The 18,468-nt window shown below is 42.0% G+C and overlaps 1 protein-coding gene across 5 annotated transcripts in view; it reads left to right on the top strand.

Annotated features, from left to right (window-relative positions):
- elf1 (E74-like ETS transcription factor 1) overlaps positions 1-18,468 on the top strand; it is an 81,112-nt gene that overhangs the window by 23,243 nt on the left and 39,401 nt on the right. Inside the window, exon 1 of one of the 5 annotated variants that reach the window (XM_071399160.1) lies at positions 10,020-10,125. The exons of the other annotated variants lie outside the window; for them this stretch is intronic. The gene's annotated coding sequence lies outside the window, so the exon portion shown is untranslated. Of the gene's footprint in view, positions 1-10,019; positions 10,126-18,468 lie in introns of those variants that run through there. 5 annotated transcript variants of the gene reach the window in all.

The following is an 18,468-nucleotide window of genomic DNA, read 5'->3' on the forward strand; positions in this document are numbered from 1 at the left end:
TATTCCATATATGTTATTTCATAGTTTTGATGTCTTCATTATTATTCTACAATGTAGAAAATAGTAAAAATAAAGAAAAACCCTGGAATGAGTAGGTGTGTCCAAACTTTTGACTGGTACTGTATGTCACTGATCAGTTCCATCTGGTTAACATTCAGCTCCACGTGACTAATTATTTGAACTTGCACAGGCCATTCAGTATTTGGATTCAAGTCACTGTTAAAGACATGCACTGGTACTTTGGTGACTGAGAAAGTATTTTTTAAACTTTCAACTTTGGGCTGGATGTGGCAATGTGTAGTTCATACATGAATAATCTATGAGCAGAATGACTGTCTTACTTCAATTAGCCAATTTTCCTGAAGCTTTGCCATGCCATTTTCCCTACATTTTCCCCCACGTGGGCCAGCCCCCTAGCAATTAGAGTTCTAGCCAATGAGCTTCAGCCCCTCGCATTTGATTGACCGTTAGCAAGAGGCCTGCCCAGCGCTATCCAATGAGGTTGCAGAGCGGGCATAACGGCTCAGTGGACACAGCAAAAAGAGAGAAAGCAATGATGTGTACATATGCGACGTAGTAAGCGATTTTCGGGGACCACTTTTGGCTCGCGAGTGCTACTTTCAGAAATACTGGCTAAAAAGTATACAAATGTACCGGAGAATTTTTAAAATATCTGCATGATTATCATCCTTAGTTCAAGTGACTTACAAAGAATCATGAGAGTTTTGGGGAATGCAAGCTAGTCAGTCTCTCAGGCTGGTTTGGTTTGTGAACCAGGGAGACCAAGACCATGTGACCACACATCTTACTCATGTTTGGGGGACACACTCCCATCTACCTCCCTAAGTCTCTTTGTCCTCAGCCTCACTGGATCATTAGCCAGCTCTATTACCTCCCCCCTATCCCTCCCTCCTTCCTTCCCACACTAGCCTTGTGAAGTGGGCAGCTGTGCCCGACTCACCACCATGCCCCCAGGCAGCTTGTTGTGGTAATAAAATAAGTCATTTTCCGGGGAAGAGAGAGTCGTTTGTGGTGAAGATCAGATCACACCTTCCTATTGATAACGCTCCCGGTTATTCAACATCAGGGCTGTGAGCTGAGGGGGCGGAATCTTTCCAACTCTGTGAGTAGGGTTGGTAGTGTCAAATCAAAATCATATAAAATGGTATTTGTCACATGCTTCGTAAACAACAGGTGTAGACTAACAGTGAAATGCAGAGGTAAAGATGAAACAAATAATTTGGAAATAGTGACACAAGGAATAAATACACAGTGAATAACGAATAACAATAATGAGTAAAAAATAACATGGCTATATACAGGGAGTACCAGTACCAAGTCGATGTGCAGGGGACGAGGTAATTGAGGTAGCTATGTACATATACAGCAACAGGGTGCCTTGGGTAATAGGAGTCATAGCAAGGCTAGTTACTGATATACCATGGAATTTCAACGGGATCCATCGTCTTGAAAAATAGTTAGTCAATATTAGGATTCTTTCTTAGAAAGGACATTTGGTGAAGTGAGTCAAGTCAGCAGGATACTGCAGGAGTATGTTGCTTGTCTTTACAGATCAACCTTAACCCACTTCCCATTAAAACCTCAATGATTCAGTAGCGCCTCTTGCTATCTGTCTTGCTATGATATCTATCATGGAAACATCACATGTACGTGGGCGGCAAGAGACGGATTGTTTTCCTGAAATGTATCAATATCAGTAATTGATGGTTTACTCATACAGACAACATGGCTTTTCTTGTTGAGTGAAGAGATGATAGGTGGAATATTGACATCTCCAAAGAGGACAGTATAGTTCTGTGGCCTCTGCACATGCATATACAGCATCATGTTTCCAGCTGCATTGGTCCGGTCCCACCGTTCATGAGGTAACATGCCTCAAAAATACATTATAGTGCTTCAACTGCAGGACACATCAAGCCCAATACTACCACCTTCAAATGTCTGACCATCAACCAGTCATTTTAATCCAACTTCTTCTTCTTCTCCCTATGTAGTATCGCTATCATTTAATATCAACCGCCACACACTTCCACCTTCAATAGCATCAGCCATTCTAACTTAGGCACCAGGAGAAAATGTTCCTATTTTTCATGTTGTTTTCGGAGGTTTGGCTCCCAGACGCCGCAGCTGCACTGGTGTCTGTGGCTGGTCGGGAGTGATGTGGGCCTCTGCATTCAGTGGTGTGGAAAACTGGGCCCTGAATTTTAAAGCCTTCCATGACTCCAGAAACACAGACTTCTCCTGTGTCTGCTATGCTCTGAGTCCTCAGTCAGACACATGCAAGGGCCCACAGTTACAAAGACTAGCTCAAAGCCTTGTCCGTCATCCGAAAAACTGCCCATGCCTTTAGGATTAATAGATAGTTTGTTGATATGTTACTGATTGTCCATCTGTAGATGCTCTTCAGACTATCCAAATAAAGTGTTAAAGGAGGGGGGATCGATACAGTTACATATCGCAATATTTGTATTTATTTATTTATTTTGCTAGGTAGTGTTAGCTAGCACTAGTCGACTGTACCTGTGGAAAAACTCTGGTATTTGTCATCCTATAGCTTGTTCTTCTTTTTAAATAGTGAGCCAACATGTTTTCAGCACTTTTATTTCACACCAAAGAGACACCCTCAGAACTTCTATCAAATTCAAAGCCTAGTTCAAAATAATTTGACAGTTGTGAATAGCATGAGAACAGTGTGAAGTAACAGACACAGGGTGTCTGGACTGATGTTGTGAGAAACCATGGTACCACCATGAAATGAAACTATTTCCTGCATGCAGATTGGTCTGTAATGGGCAGGTTGATAACTAACAAAACGTGGGTCCTAAAGGTTGCAGACAAGGATGGCACAGATATTTTTTTCCTTGATAGTTCTATAGAATGTAACAGTGGAAAATATGTTGATAAGTATGTACTCACAATGCAGTTAATTCATTTAGGAACTCCCACTGTACCCAACATTGACATAGAAAACATGGCTAAGAATAATATGATGACCTAAGAAGCCTGCTCATATTTCTGTCTGAGAAGAGAAGCTAGAACTGCTCCTAAAATGATCCACGCTGCCCTGGCCATATCAAAGTTCAATGTTAATGCAGTCAGAAAATTGCATCAGAGCCTGGCTGGGAATGGCTTCCAGGGGATGAGTGTGAGTTTCCAGGCATTAAGCTCTCCCAAAGCAGCCACACTAATACAGTAATGCAGCAGAGATCAGTCTGAATCGATACAGACTGATCTGAGAGGAGAGGGAGGATGACAGGGAAGAATGTTGTCTGTAGTTTGGAGCATGATGTACTACAGTACCCATAATGTCTGTCACCTTACCAATACGTGGTTTAACTGTATCTAGGACAGGTTAGTACATGCACGCATATTGTTATTCCTTAAATAACGTGCATTGGGATTGCCATGTGTGTTTTCAATAGTATGCATGTTTTATTGAGTTTATTTAAGCATTCTAGACCGTTTGGATGACAAATTGGGTTAGATTCACTTAGGCTGCATTTGCACAGGCCGGCCATTTCTGATCTTATTGGCAAAGGATCTTATTGCCCAATTATTGGCAAAGGAGCTGATCTGATTGGTCAAAAGACCAATTAGTGGAAAAAGAGCTCAGAATTGGGCTGACTGTGTAAACTCAGCCTTAGACGCTCGGTGAAAGTGAAATCCGTCAAGTTTTTGAGCATCACTTCAAAACCAATGTGATCATTTTTTTTCCCTTGGCAAATTGGCAATCAACTTCCACATGGGTCGAAACTTAGAGTGGCTTTGTCCCGTTTGACCTTGATCACTACCTGTTCTCTCAGGTGCTGCTCCTTAGTTGCAGTGCCTTCGGAAAGTATTCAGACCCCTTGACTTTTTACACATTTTGTTACGTTATAGCCTTTTTCTAAAATTGATTAAATAAAATAAACTCAAATCTACACACAATACCCCATAATGACAAAGTGAAAACAGTTTATTTTTTATTTTTAGCAAATGTATAAAAAAAATACCTTATTTACATAAGTATTCAGACTCTTTGCTATGAGACTCGAAATTGAGCTCAGGTGCATCCTGTTTCCATTGATCATCCTTGAGATGTTTCTACAACTTGATTGGAGTCCACCTGTGGTAAATTCAATTGATTGGACATGTTTTGGAAAGGCACACCTGTCTATAAAAGGTCCCACAGTTGACAGTGCATGTCAGCAAAAACTAAGCCATGAGGTCGAGGGAATTGTCCCTAGAGCTCCGAGACAGGATTGTGTCGAGGCACAGATCTGGGGAAGGGTACTAAAAGATTTCTGCAGCATGGAAGGTCCCTAAGAACACAGTGGCCTCCATCATTCTTAAATGGAAGAAGTTTGGAACCACCAAGACTCTTCCTAGAGCTGGCCGCCTAGCCAAACTGAGAAATCGGGGGAGAAGGGCCTTGGTCAGGGAGGTGACAAACAACCCGATGGTCACCCTGACAGAGCTTTAGAGTTCCTCTGTGGAGATGGGAGAACCTTCCAGAAGGACAACCATCTCTGCAGCACTCCACCAATCAGGCCTTTATGGTAGAGTGGCCAGACGGAAGCCACTCCTCAGTAAAAGGCACATGACAGCCGCCTGTTTTTTCTTTGTCATTATGTGGTATTGTGTGCAGATTGATGAGGGAAAAAAACATTTCACCAATTTTAGAATAAGGCAGTAACCTAACAAAATGTGGGAAAAGTCAAGGGGTCTGAATACTTTCCGAAGGCACCGTATGTTCCATTGACGGCTTCAAATTGTTAAATTGAGTGTCTGAGCTCCCGTCACTCTGAAGGATGACATCATTTACATCATTATCCTCCACTCAGAAAGATTCGGTTTAAAAATTCCTGCCAGTAAATTGATGCTTGGAAGTAGTGCGTACACTTCAGTTCATAATTTATTCCCTACCCACTCTGCTTAGTTCCTCACGTAGAGTAGGTCTTTGAGGGTTGTGTGACTGAAAGACTCATTCACTGCACTGTCATTGTGTGTGTGTATGTGTTTGTCAGGCTTGTGTCTTCTCAAACACACAACCCCTGCCAGTGACACACAACCCCCTCTTTCTCTCTCTTATCACAGAGCCTGCTCTACAAACCTTCTCCCTCTGCCCGTTCCTAAGCAACAGCCACTCCTTGTTTACCTATGCGTTTTTGCATTGTGATTCTCATCAGGAGAAGTCACAACTAGAGATGGTTGTCTGTTCCCTTTATTCAAAGTAGTGAAGGCTACCTTGTTTGTTAGACCCTACATGTATGTTGTGTGCAGATAGTGTAATATGTTTTCCACCTTGTATCATATACATGATCACTCAGCTTTATTTTTTTTATTTTTTTGTAACCTTTATTTAACTAGGCAAGTCAGTTAAGAACAAATTCTTATTTTCAATGACAGCCTAGGAACAGTGGGTTAACTGCCTTGTTCAGGGGCAGAACGACAGATTTGTACCTTGTCAGCTCGGGGATGCGAACTTGCAACCTTTACGGTTACTAGTCCAATGCTCTAACCACTAGGCTACGCTGCTGCCCCAAGTAGGCCTACTACATTACTTTAACCTCCTATGGTTGAATAACAACAGGTCGCCATTCAACCCCTCTAATACAACAATGCTTGTCTGTCTCTATGGACATGTGGTTTATTGTCCTCCTCATCTCCTGCATCAATGCTGCACCTTCCCCTCTGCTATCATAAACAAACGACCTGCTTTATAAAGTCTGGCTGGCGCTGCTTCACAAATATTGACCTGTACCGGCTCGGCTCCTTCTCTCCCACCTACACCCAACCTCACACAATACAATACGCTGCAGTGAAAACCAAATTACAACATGGTCAAATGTGGAATTGAATTAATAGAACATGAAAAACCACAGCAATTTGATGGATGTCTATTCTATGATTTTAAGCAGAATCGGTGAATCCCAAACTACCCCATCAACTTCGGGTCACACTCCTGACTTGAATGATGCAATTCATGTTCCCCTTTTAAATAATTAAACGAGAATGATATTCAAATCCCCTGTCGTTTTACCTCAGTAACTGTTAAACATTTAATTTGGGATGTATTCCGTTTGTTTTATGTGTCAAGTCTCTAAATCAGACACAAACGCACGTGTCATATAATTAGGCACGCCTCTCAATTATTTTGTAGGAAATTGTGCAAACTCCAAACATGTTGGGGTGTGTGTTGGGATAGCACTACCATCTGGAGCCTACATCCTTGCTGACTTGGTCGAAGTGGTTATTGGAGGGCCTAATTAGCACGTACACTCTTGATCATTTTCACTCCCTCAGTTTTGGGACACTTGTGCGTGCATATGGCGGCGGCGTGGGAAGGGTGTGATTTGGGATTCAGCCTTTGACTGCTCCTGATGTCACTGAATGCATAATGTGAACAAATTTGACATAAGTGGTGATTTCGTAACATGTTTTATGTGAAAGTCTTTCAAGGATGAAAAGCTTAATCATAACCTATACAATGACAGTGGCTCGACCTCAAGCAACATTGTCCTAGAGCTCTTTCCTTCTCTTAACCCTTCCCCCAACGTCCTTCAGTTCTGACAACATGATGTGACAAAGACGACAAGGAAAGGCCAAGTGCAGAGACTACTTTCTACTACTACTGTAACATCTCAGGCACGCAATACCATACCAAACGTCACAGATGAATGAATGCGGAGTGAATTTTTTGGGGGGTGGTTAGTTTAGTAACTAAATAATTTTTTCCGGTGTTATAAGGTACTTAAGTAAAAATACTTTAGTACTACTTCAGTAGTTTTTTGGGGTATCTGTACTTTACTATTTATATTTTTGACAACTTTTACTTTTACTTCACTACATTCCAATAGAAAATATTGTACATTTAACTCCATACATTTTCCCTGACAACCAAAGGTAATTGTTACATTTTCAGTGCTTAGCAGGACCAGGAATTTGTGAAATTCACACACTTATCAAGAGAACACGTGATCATCCCTACTGCCTATGGTCTGGCAGACTCACTAAACACAAATGCATCTTTTGTAAATAATGTCTGAGTGTTGGAGTGTGCTCCTGGCTATCCGTCAATTTTAAAAACAAGAAATTGGTGCTGTCTGCTTTGTATAAAATAAGGAGTTTTAAATAATTTATACTTTTACATCTACCTTTGATACTTAAGTATATTTGAGAAATTACATTTACTTTTGATACTTAAGTATATTTTGAACCAAATACTTTTACACTTTTACTCAAGTAGTATTTTACTGGGTGACTTTCACTTTTAGGAATGGGTACTCTTTCCACCACTGATCCCCCCCATGTCCCTCTGGGATGTGTCTGCTTGACATCATGGAGGAATGACTCACTCTTACAAACTTCTCATATTGAGACTGGGGTTGACTTGACACACACATTTTTACAGGCTCTAAGATTAGATATATAATACTCTGGTAACCTGGCATTTCATTGTCTGAAGTCAAATAAACTCATTAAGAAGAGGTGGTGTTCTCTCAGTTGTCTAGGGTGAGAGTGGTCCTGGCTGTCAAGGTTTTAGAGGGTATCAGAATGTAAGAGCTGATTGGCTGGTTGTTTAGCTGTTTACCGACAGCTCACTCTTAGTCTTAATCTTTACATCTCTGCTAAAGCTGCAAATAGGAATTCCACCACTTATTTGTGTGATTTCGAACTGAAGTGACTCACCCACAGGAATTATGCCACAATTTTAGTACCTCATGAGCTTACTCAATGCAGTACTATAGAAGCATGCAAGTGATTTGTTTGAAGGGGCACTGAAGATTAAATGCAATGTCTTTTGAATTGATTATGTTTCAAATAAATACAAGAAATCTTGTGTATTTTCTCCTAAAAATGTATCAAATTAAGGGGACATAGGACATGTGCTCACTTCAGTTTCCCCCTGTTCTCAGTTTCAATGCCTCTGGATGCATGCAAAAAAAGCCTGGTCCCTCGCCCAAAGACAAGTAGCTTTTTTATAGCATTTGACCCCAAAGCCTGCGAGAAGATTGAGGCCAATGAAGCAGAGTTAAGCTCCTCTTTCTTTAGGCATGCTGACTGTGTGTGTTGCTGACTTGCAGCATGCCTGACGATGGGTGGACACACCAGCCTGCTTGTGTCCAAACCTGTTTTGGTATGTACCGCTCTGAGCAGCCAAGCCCCCACTCCCAGAAGGAGCAAAAGCCTGTGTTCTGATAGCGCTAAACGATTTGAGGACACTATCTCAGTACAGACTTGGTATGCTATAATTTCTGCCTCAAGCAACTACTGGAGAAACAAAAGTATCTTGACTGCATTTTCCTCCTAGTTTTTATAACAGCTGTCTATGGAACCATGGTTCTTAGGGTAAACCTTGCAAACTGGCATGTCTGAAGTATTATCTGTTGGAAAATGCAGAGCAAAGTTTCAAGGTGCCGTGGTCTGGTCGTCTGGTGAGGTGAAAAAGCAGGAATCTCACGGTCAACTTTGTTTTCATTCAAGGTTGTTGCTGCATGATTTAGTGTGTGAACTGTGAAGCATGGTGGGTATGTGAACTGTGAAGCATGGTGGGTGTGTGAACTGCGAAGCATTGTGGGTCTGTATACTGTGAAGCATGGTGGGTGTGTGTACTGTGAAGCATGGTGGGTGTGTGTACTGTGAAGCATTGTGGGTGTGTGTACTGTGAAGCATTGTGGGTGTGTGTACTGTGAAGCATGGTGTTGTGCTGCTGGTATATTTTTCATTTTTATTCTTGTATCCTCCTGCCGACCTGTGCTGTGACATGTCGGTATTGGTATGAATGTAAACACATCAGGGGTGGGCGTTTGTGTGTTTGTGTGTGTGTTTGTTTGTGTGTGTGTGTGTGTGTGTGTGTGTGTGTGTGTGTGTGTGTGTGTGTGTGTGTGTGTGTGTGTGTGTGTGTGTGTGTGTGTGTGTGTGTGTGTGTGTGTGTGTGTTAGACAGAGAGTTGGCGGGGGCGGTGGTATTTCACAATCACACATCTGCTACCATGGAGCATAGTTTAAAAAAAGTCCATCTGAGGGCCATTGGACTTGGAATTAGCTTCACAGGGCCATGTCTTAGCAGTAGTTTCCACTTAATTTTGACTTAAAGGGGTACTATGTTAGCGTTTAGGCAGCTGTTGCTTAGGAGATAGAGAGAAGTTTCTGTACAACTTTGGGATGCTGGATGGAGCTGAAAGTGGTTTTTGCTATTCCAGTCTGGTCATGTACCAAATTGTTACCTCACAGCAGCCAAAACAACGGGAGAGTCTTCAAAACAAAGCAATTTAAATATTTCTGAGAGAGGAGAATTGTCAATGCACAGTAAGAGGCAGCTGAACTGAGGCAGAGAGATGCATACTTTCATTGTCTCTGTCTTTTCCATTTCAACCCATTGTGTCACTCAAACACATAAGGTCCTCAAAGCCCAGAGAGAGACGTAACCAGCTAAAAACCACCCAGGCTCACATGACATATGTCAAAACCATTAGATATACAATTAACATCATACATAAACCTCAAACTTTCTTTTGACGTGCCTCGAGAAGCAGGGAACTAATTCTTGGACCAAGGACAAATGTAAAGATTCTTCAACAACAGAGTCATCCGTCTACACCCACATTTTGCAAGCATGTTAGTTCACAACTGGATCCCGTTAATAGCTAATAATTTCACCTCAGTGTGCATGAACCAGGTTGGAGATGGGGTCAATGATGATGAACAAATAACCATCTCCCATGTGAGATTTGCATCGCTGCTCTTCAATATCATTCTGTGTTTTTGATCACAGATGACCAATAGGCGCCTTTCCAGTTTCTGGATTCTAATCATTCTTGCTATTCCGTGAACAGGTAAAATGGCCGAATTTACATTTGAATGAGTAGCCTCTTGTAGCACTCATGTAGCTGCTAGCTTTACTCGAGATATATGGGGGCAGATGTATTTATTTGCCCCTTTCTGCAATTTCCTGTCCTGTTTTCACAAGTCAAATGGCTCTTCCTATCTGTGGCGTGTGGCCTGTTGCCACATAATAGAAACAGATTGCTGGTGGTGGGGGTAGTTCTGAAAAATGTTCTCAAGACCACACCATGACTATCATTCAGAATCCATGGTTTGGACGGTGGGCTATTTACCTCAGGTAAGATAGAAAATATTATGTTTGACCAATGCTTTACTGGCAGAACATAGTGACAGGAGCTTGGTTCTTCTTAGAATTGGTGTAAAACCAGTGTAAAAGGGGCTATATTTGGTGGGTGGCAACACCTTGCTCACGAACACATGGGGAAGGAAGGAACGGAAAGGGGTTACCTAGTCAGGTTTCTGTGTGTGTCTATATGTTAGTTGTAAGTGTGAGTTTTGGAAGGGCATGTATAGCATATCTAGGTTAACAAGAAGAGGCTCACTGTCACGCTGTGCAATCACACTGTTTTTCATATTTACAATTGAATACGGGCATTTTTAATACACTACCGTTCAAAAGTTTGGGGTCACTTAGAAATTTCCTGCAAAACACCAGTCTCAACGTCAACAGTGAAGAGGCGACTCCGGGATGCTGGCATTCTAGGCAGAGTTTCAAAGAAAAAGCCATATCTCTGTCCAGTGTCTGTGTTATTTTGCCCATTTTAATCTTTTCTTTTTATTGACCAGTCTGAGATATGGCTTTTTCTTTGCAACTCTGCCTAAAAGGCCAGCATCCCGGGGGGTCGCATCTTCACTGTTGACGTTGAGACTGGTGTTTTGCGGGTACTATTTAATGAAGCTGCCAGTTGAGGACTTGTGAGGCGTCTGTTTCTCAAACTAGATACTCTAATGTACTTGTCCTCTTGCTCAGTTGTGCACCAGGGCCTCCCACTCCTCTTTCTATTCTGGTTAGTGCCAGTTTGCAATGTTCTGTGAAAGGAGTAGGACACAGCGTTGTACAAGATCTTCAGTTTCTTGGCAATTTCTCACCTGGAATAGCCTTCATTTCTCAGAACAAGAATAGACTGACGAGTTTCAGAAGAAAGGTCTTTGTTTCTGGCCATTTTGAGCCTGTAATCAAACCCACAAATTCTGATGCTCCAGATACTCAACTAGTCTAAAGAAGGCCAGTTTTATTGCTTCTTTAATCAGTACAACAGTTTTCAGCTGTGCTAACATAATTGCAAAAGGGTTTTCTAATGATCAATTAGCCTTTTAAAATGATCAACTTGGATTAGCTAACACAACGTGCCATTGGAACACAGGAGTGATGGTTGCTGATAATGGGCCTCTGTACAGCTATGTAGATATTCCATTAAAAATCAGCCGTTTCCAGCTACAATCGTCATTTACAACATTAACAATGTCTACACTGTATTTCTGATCAATTTGATGTTATTTTAATGGACAAAAAAATAGCTTTTCTTACAAAAACAAGGACATTTCTAAGTGACCCCAAACTTTTGAACGGTAGTGTACATAGAGTGAGGTCTGAAATTATTGATAAAGATGAGCAATAAGGACTGTATAAACTAAATAATCCTGAATGAATCATGAATAAAGATGAGTGGGAAAATTACAGAGGGTCAAAGATCATACCCCAAAGACATGCTAACATCCCGTTATTGTAATGGTGAGAGGTTAGAATGTCTTGGGGGTATGATCTTTGACCCTCACTCATCATTATTCACGATTTATTCAGGATTATCCATAGTCCTGGTAACATCCACATTAATGTAAAAGTGTTTAGAAACCTATTCTATTTTTATTTACAATACTGCAAAATGACACAATATATTATTACCATTTCATTTCTATTGGGCATAAAATTATCTTAAACACAACCAAAACGAACTGAAAATGCATCCAAAAGTTTGTAGCATCACAAGTTTGATGTAATCATTTTGTGCTCGGAATATGGGAACAAATACTAAACTTTTGACTACTTTATTCATAGGAATCTTTAAGAAAAAATGTATTACTTGTTAAACAATATCTCTTTCTCTGAGCAATTGTATTAGAAAATAATATAATTTCCCCCCCAAAATGTTGTATACAATATAGCATAAAATATTATTTATTTTATACAGTCATTATTGCTCATCTTTATCAAGGTTGTCAATAATTTCAGACCCCACAGTTCCTGAGTTTTGGACTATGTAAGGCCACAGAGGAAGGGTAGAAACACGTCAAAGACCCAATGAGTTAGTTAGAAGCAAGGAGGGGTAGTTGTGCAAAATAACATTTGACTCTTGCACTGAGAGAGGTTTTCTACTGAATGTGGTTTAACAGACAGGAAGTCGCTGAAACCCAGTGATGCATTTCCTGTCAGCGCAAGCTTCACAGGTCAGTTTGTGGCTGCTGTTTGTTTCTCTTCTCTCAATTATATTTTGTGCCTCTATTTTCAGTTTTCTACTCCCTCTTCTCTCTGTCCTCATGCATGGTATGCTCTGCCATGATAGGGAGGTGTGTGTGTCAATATATTTCCAAAGCATCAGGATACTTGTGTAGGCTACAAGTAAGCTACAATTAGTAATACAAAAAAAACATTCCTAGATTTGAATGATTTAACTCTCACATCTGTATGAAGACTCAATGCAGAAGTCATGTGAATTTTGGTAATCTATGATCAATAAATTAGATTATCATGCTCTAGACTCTACACACACAGCTGATCTGTCTGCTTAAAAAACATAGTAAATTACCATGCAAATGATCATGGTACTCATGTGGCTCTATGCGCTGTGAGGTAGCACTATGAGCTGTGTTGTCACACCAGAGGGCTAGCTATAGCTCTTCAGATTTAACCTTAGCGAGTTAGCACTAGCAGCACCAGTCTGTGTTGCCACACACCACAGAATGCTATAGCTCTTCAGATTTAACCTTAGCGAGTTAGCACTAGCAGTACCAGTCTGTATTGCCACACACCACAGAATCCTATAGCTCTTCAGGGTTGGCCTTAGAAAGTTAGCACTAGCAGTACCAGTCTGTATTGCCACACACCACAGAATCCTATAGCTCTTCAGGGTTGGCCTTAGAAAGTTAGCACTAGCAGTACCAGTCTGTGTTGCCACACACCACAGAATGCTATAGCTCTTCAGATTTAACCTTAGCGAGTTAGCACTAGCAGTACCAGTCTGTATTGCCACACACCACAGAATCCTATAGCTCTTCAGGGTTGGCCTTAGAAAGTTAGCACTAGCAGCAGCTGTCTGTGAGGGTGCTGCTGCCTGCGACCTTGTCCATATTGGCCCTTCTCTCACTCAGAGCCTGGGGCTGCAGTGGAATAGTACAAGGTTTACGAGAGATCAGATTAAATTCCATCTCTCCCACTGAAAGCCCTGTACTGGAGGTGACCTTTTTCTCTCCATCTTCATTTGGCCGTAGCACACCAGCCCACCTCCCTGTGCATTACTACAACAGACAGACATCACTGTTGGTTTGGATGCAGGTGTTTTGTTTAGAATGACGGCTGCATTATCAACTCGATGTTGTTTAATATCAAACTCAACTGACTCATACAGAACAGAGTAATCAATCCCATATCCCAAACTTCAGGCATACCGAACAGTAACATCACTGTAGAACTGTGTGTTAATGTAACTCTCAATGCAGCACTGTAGAACTGTGTGTTAATGTAACTCTCAATGCAGCACTGTAGAACTGTGTGTTAATGTAACTCTCAATGCAGCACTGTAGAACTGTGTGTTAATGTAACTCTCAATGCAGCACTGTAGAACTCAGACATATCAGTCCAGATTACATGTTAGATATTGTTGCACTGTCGGAACTAGTAGCACAAGAATTTCGCTACCCTCGCAATAACATCTGCTTTCCATGTGTATATGACCAATAACATTTGATTTGATTTGAGACATAGCGGCATGTTTTGTTGTTTCGCTTTACTGGCCGCACTCGCCAGCTCAAATCAAGTCAAATCAAATTGTATTTGTCACATGCTTCCTAAACAACAGGTGCAGACTAACAGTGAAGTGCTTACTTACGGGCCCTTTCCAACAATGCAGAGAGAAAAATTTAGAAATAATAGAAAAATAGTAACACAAGGAATAAATACACAATGAGTAACGATAACTTGGCTATATACACAGGGTGCCAGTATGAGTCGATGTGCTGGGGTATGAGGTAATTGAGGTAGATATGTACATACGGGTAGAGGTAAAGCTGGGCGTTGTTAGAGGATGCCTATGTCCTCTGCCTTCATTTCTGGCCATATATCTCACCCGGCATGGCAACTTCTAACCTCCTATTCCCCGATAAAGTTGAAACATGTCAGGACTGTGAGCATTGTACACTACCATGGCCCATGCATGAACATGTGCCGAGCAAAGCAGAGAATACTACTGCCAGTTATTACACACACTGCTGTAGGTTGCTGTGGTGGTGAAAGGACATTGTCTGTGTACACTCTGTTCTCTGGTGCCGAGGCAGCAGCCTCTTAATTGCGGAGGACTGTGACCTTTTCTGCTATGTATAATTCCCAAACAACTGGGCTAGTTTGCCTTGGAAGGCTGTCAATGCTTTGTTCCGCTAACATGGGACATGGTGTGAGATGTCTGAAAACTTTTTAGCAACTTGCATGTCTAAAAGACTTGATGTTTAATTGTGCATGTTTAATTGTCTGTAACTTATGTCAGATGAGTGGTTAGTTCATTGTCTCCCTCAGTAGGGTTTTGCTGTTGTTGTTAAATGAAGTACATTTCTTAGCCTCTGGTCTGCTGACACCATGTGTTTTATGTCCCTGTTGATGTGCATGCCAGAATCCTCTCAGGCCCGGCACTGGCTATCACAGAGCTCCAGGATTGACTTGACATCAGCCTAATACCACTGAGTCATTTCCCCAACAGGAACCCAGATGATTCCTGCAAAACAGCACTTCTCTGCTGACCACACTTGATGAGCACAAAAATGTGGTGTTGTCCTCGGTTTTTCTGGGGTTTTCTGACAACTTGTACATTGGTATTTTGCTTTGCTCTCAGGTCAGATCTACACTACCAGTCAAAAGTTTTAGAACACCTACTCATTCAAGGTTTTTATTTATTTTTACTATCTTCTACATTGTAGAATAATAGTGAAGACATCAAAACTATGAAATAACACATATGGAATCATGTAGTAACCAAAAAATTGTTAAACAAACAAATCAAAATATTAAATGTTTGAGATTCTTCAAATAGCCATCCTTTGCCTTGATGACAGCTTTGCACACTCTTGGCATTCTCTCAACCAGCTTCACCTGGAATGATTTTCCAACAGTCTTGAAGGAGTTTCCACATATGCTGAGCACTTGTTGGCTGCTTTTCCCTCACTCTGCGGTCCGACTCATCCTAAACCATCTCAATTTGGTTGAGATTGGAGAACTGCCAAAGGGGGCGGAGTTGCAATCTACTGCAGCGACAGCCTGCAGAGTTCTGTCATACTATCCAGGTCTGTGCTCAAACAATTCGAGCTTCTACTTCTAAAAATCCACCTTTCCAGAAACAAGTCTCTCACCGTTCCCGCTTGTTATAGACCACCTTCTGCCCCCAGCTGTGCCCTGGACACCATATGTGAATTGATTGCCCCCCATCTATCTTCAGAGCTCGTACTGTTAGGTGACCTAAACTGGGACATGCTTAATACCCCGGCCGTCCTACAATCTAAGCTAGATGCCCTCAATCTCACACAAATGATCAATGAACCTACCAGGTACAACCCCAAATCTGTAAACACGGGCACCCTCATAGATATCATCCTGACCAACCTGCCCTCTAAATACACCTCAGCTGTCTTCAACCAGAATCTCAGTGATCACTGCGTCATTGCCTGCGTCCATAATGAGTCCGCGGTCAAACGACCACCCCTCGTCACTGTCAAACGCCACTAAAACACTTCAGCGAGCAGGCCTTTCTAATCGACCTGGCCCAGGTGTCCTGGAAGGATATTGACCTCATTCTGTCAGTAGAGGATGCCTTTGTTATTCTTTAAAAGTGCTTTCCTCACCATCTTAAATAAGCATGCCCCATTCAAAAAATGTAAAACGAGGAACAGATATAGCCCTTGGTCCACTCCAGACCTGACTGCCCTTGATCAGCACAAAAACATCATGTGGCGTACTGCATTAGCATCGAATAGCCCCCGCGATATGCAACTTTTCAGGGAAGTTAGGAACCAATATACTCAGGCAGTTAGGTAAGCAAAGGCTAGCTTTTTCAAACAGAAATTTGCATCCTGTAGCACAAACTCCAAAAAGTTCTGGGACACTGTAAAGTCCATGGAGAATAAGAGCCCCTTCCCCCAGCTGCCCACTGCACTGAGGCTAGAAAACACTGTCACCACCGATAAATCCACGATAATTGAGAATTTCAATAAGCATTTTTCTATGGCTGGCCATGCTTTCCACCTGGCTACCCCTACCCTGGTCAACAGCCCGGCACCCCCCCCACATCAACTTTCCCAAACCTCCCCCATTTCTCCTTCACCCAAATCCAGACAGCTTGTTCTGAAAGAGTTGCAAAACCTGGACCCCTACAAATCAGCTGGGCTAGACAATCTGGATCCTCTCTTTCTAAAATGATCCGCCGCAATTGTTGCAACCCCTATTACTAGCCTGTTCAACCACTTGTTCGTATTGTCTGAGATCCCCAAAGATTGGAAAGCTGCCATGGTCATCCCCCTCTTCAAAGGGGGAGACACTCTAGACCCAAACTGTTACAGACCCACGTCTATCCTACCCTGCCTTTCTAAGGTCTTCGAAAGCCAAGTTAACAAACAGATCACTGACCATTTCGAATCCCACCGTATCTTCTCCGCTATGCAATCTGGTTTCCGAGCTGGTCATGGGTGCACCTCAGCCACGCTCAAGGTCCTAAACGATATCATAACTGCCATCGATAAAAGACAATACCTTGCAGCCGTATTCATCGACCTGGCCAAGGCTTTCGACTCTGTCAATCACCACATTCTTCTTGGCAGACTCAACAGCCTTGGTTTCTCAGATGACTGCCTCATCTGGTTCACCAACTACTTCTCAGATAGAGTTCAGTGTGTCAAATCGGAGGGCCTGTTGTCCGGACCTCTGGCAGTCTCTATGGGGGTGCCAGCATAACTACTCTGGACGGTTCTGACTTAGAATATGTGGACAACTACAAATACCTAGGTGTCTGGTTAGACTGTAAACTCTACTTCCAGACTCACATTAAGCATCTCCAATCCCAAATTAAATCTATTTCGCAACAAAGCATCTTTCACTCATGCTGCCTAACATACCCTAGTAAAACTGACTATCCTACCGATCCTTGACTTCGGCGATGTCATTTACAAAATAGCCTCCAACACTCTACGCAGCAAATTGGATGTAGTCTATCTCCGTGCCATCCGTTTTGTCACCAAAGCGCCATATACTACCCACCACTGCGACCTGTGTGCTCTCATTGGCTGGCCCTCGCTTCATATTCGTAGCCAAACCCACTGGCTCCAGGTCATCTATAAGTCGTTGCTAGGTAAAGCCCCGCCTTATCTCAGCTCACTGGTCACCATAGCAGCACCCACCTGCAGCACGTGCTCCAGCAGGTATATTTCACTGGTCTAGAGGTCGACCGATTATGATTTTTCAACGGCGATACCGATACCGATTATTGGAGGACAAAAAAAAAGCCTATACCGATTAATTGGACGATTTTTTATTTATTTATTTGTAATAATGACAATTACAACAATACTGAATGAACACTTATTTTAACTTAATATAATACATCAATAAAATCAATTTAGCCTCAAATAAATAATGAAACATGTTCAATTTGGTTTAAATAATGCAAAAACAAAGTGTTGGAGAAGAAAGTAAAAGTGCAATATGTGCCATGTAAAAAAGCTAACGTTTAAGTTCCTTGCTCAGAACATGAGAACATATGAAAGCTGGTGGTTCCTTTTAACATGAGTCTTCAATATTCCCAGGTAAGAAGTTTTAGGTTGTAGTTATTATAGGAATTATAGGACTATTTCTCTCTATACGATTTGTATTTCATATACCTTTGACTATTGGATGTTCTAATAGGCACTTTAGTATTGCCAGTGTAACAGTATCGCTTCCGTCCCTCTCCTCGCCCCTACCTTGGCTCGAACCAGGAACACATCGACAACTTTATCTTGGCCAGGTCGCAGTTGTAAATGAGAACTTGTTCTCAACTAGCCTACCTGGTTAAATAAAGGTGAATTTAAAAATAAATAAATAAATAAAATACAGCCACCCTCGAAGCATCGTTACCCATCGCTCCACAAAAGCCGCGGCTCTTGCCGAGCAAGGGGAACAACTACTCCAAGTCTCAGAGCGAGTGACGCCACCGATTGAAACGCTATTAGCGTGCACCCCGCTAACTAGCTAGCCATTTCACATCGGTTACACCAGCCTAATCTCGGGAGTTGATAGGCTTGAAGTCATAAACAGCTCAATGCTTGAAGCATTGTGAAGAGCTGCTGGCAAACGCACGGAAGTGCTGTTTGAATGAATGCTTATGAGCCTGCT

This window comes from Salvelinus alpinus, chromosome 4 (assembly GCF_045679555.1).
Source record: "Salvelinus alpinus chromosome 4, SLU_Salpinus.1, whole genome shotgun sequence".
In the NCBI taxonomy this organism is placed as follows: Eukaryota; Metazoa; Chordata; class Actinopteri; order Salmoniformes; family Salmonidae; genus Salvelinus; species Salvelinus alpinus.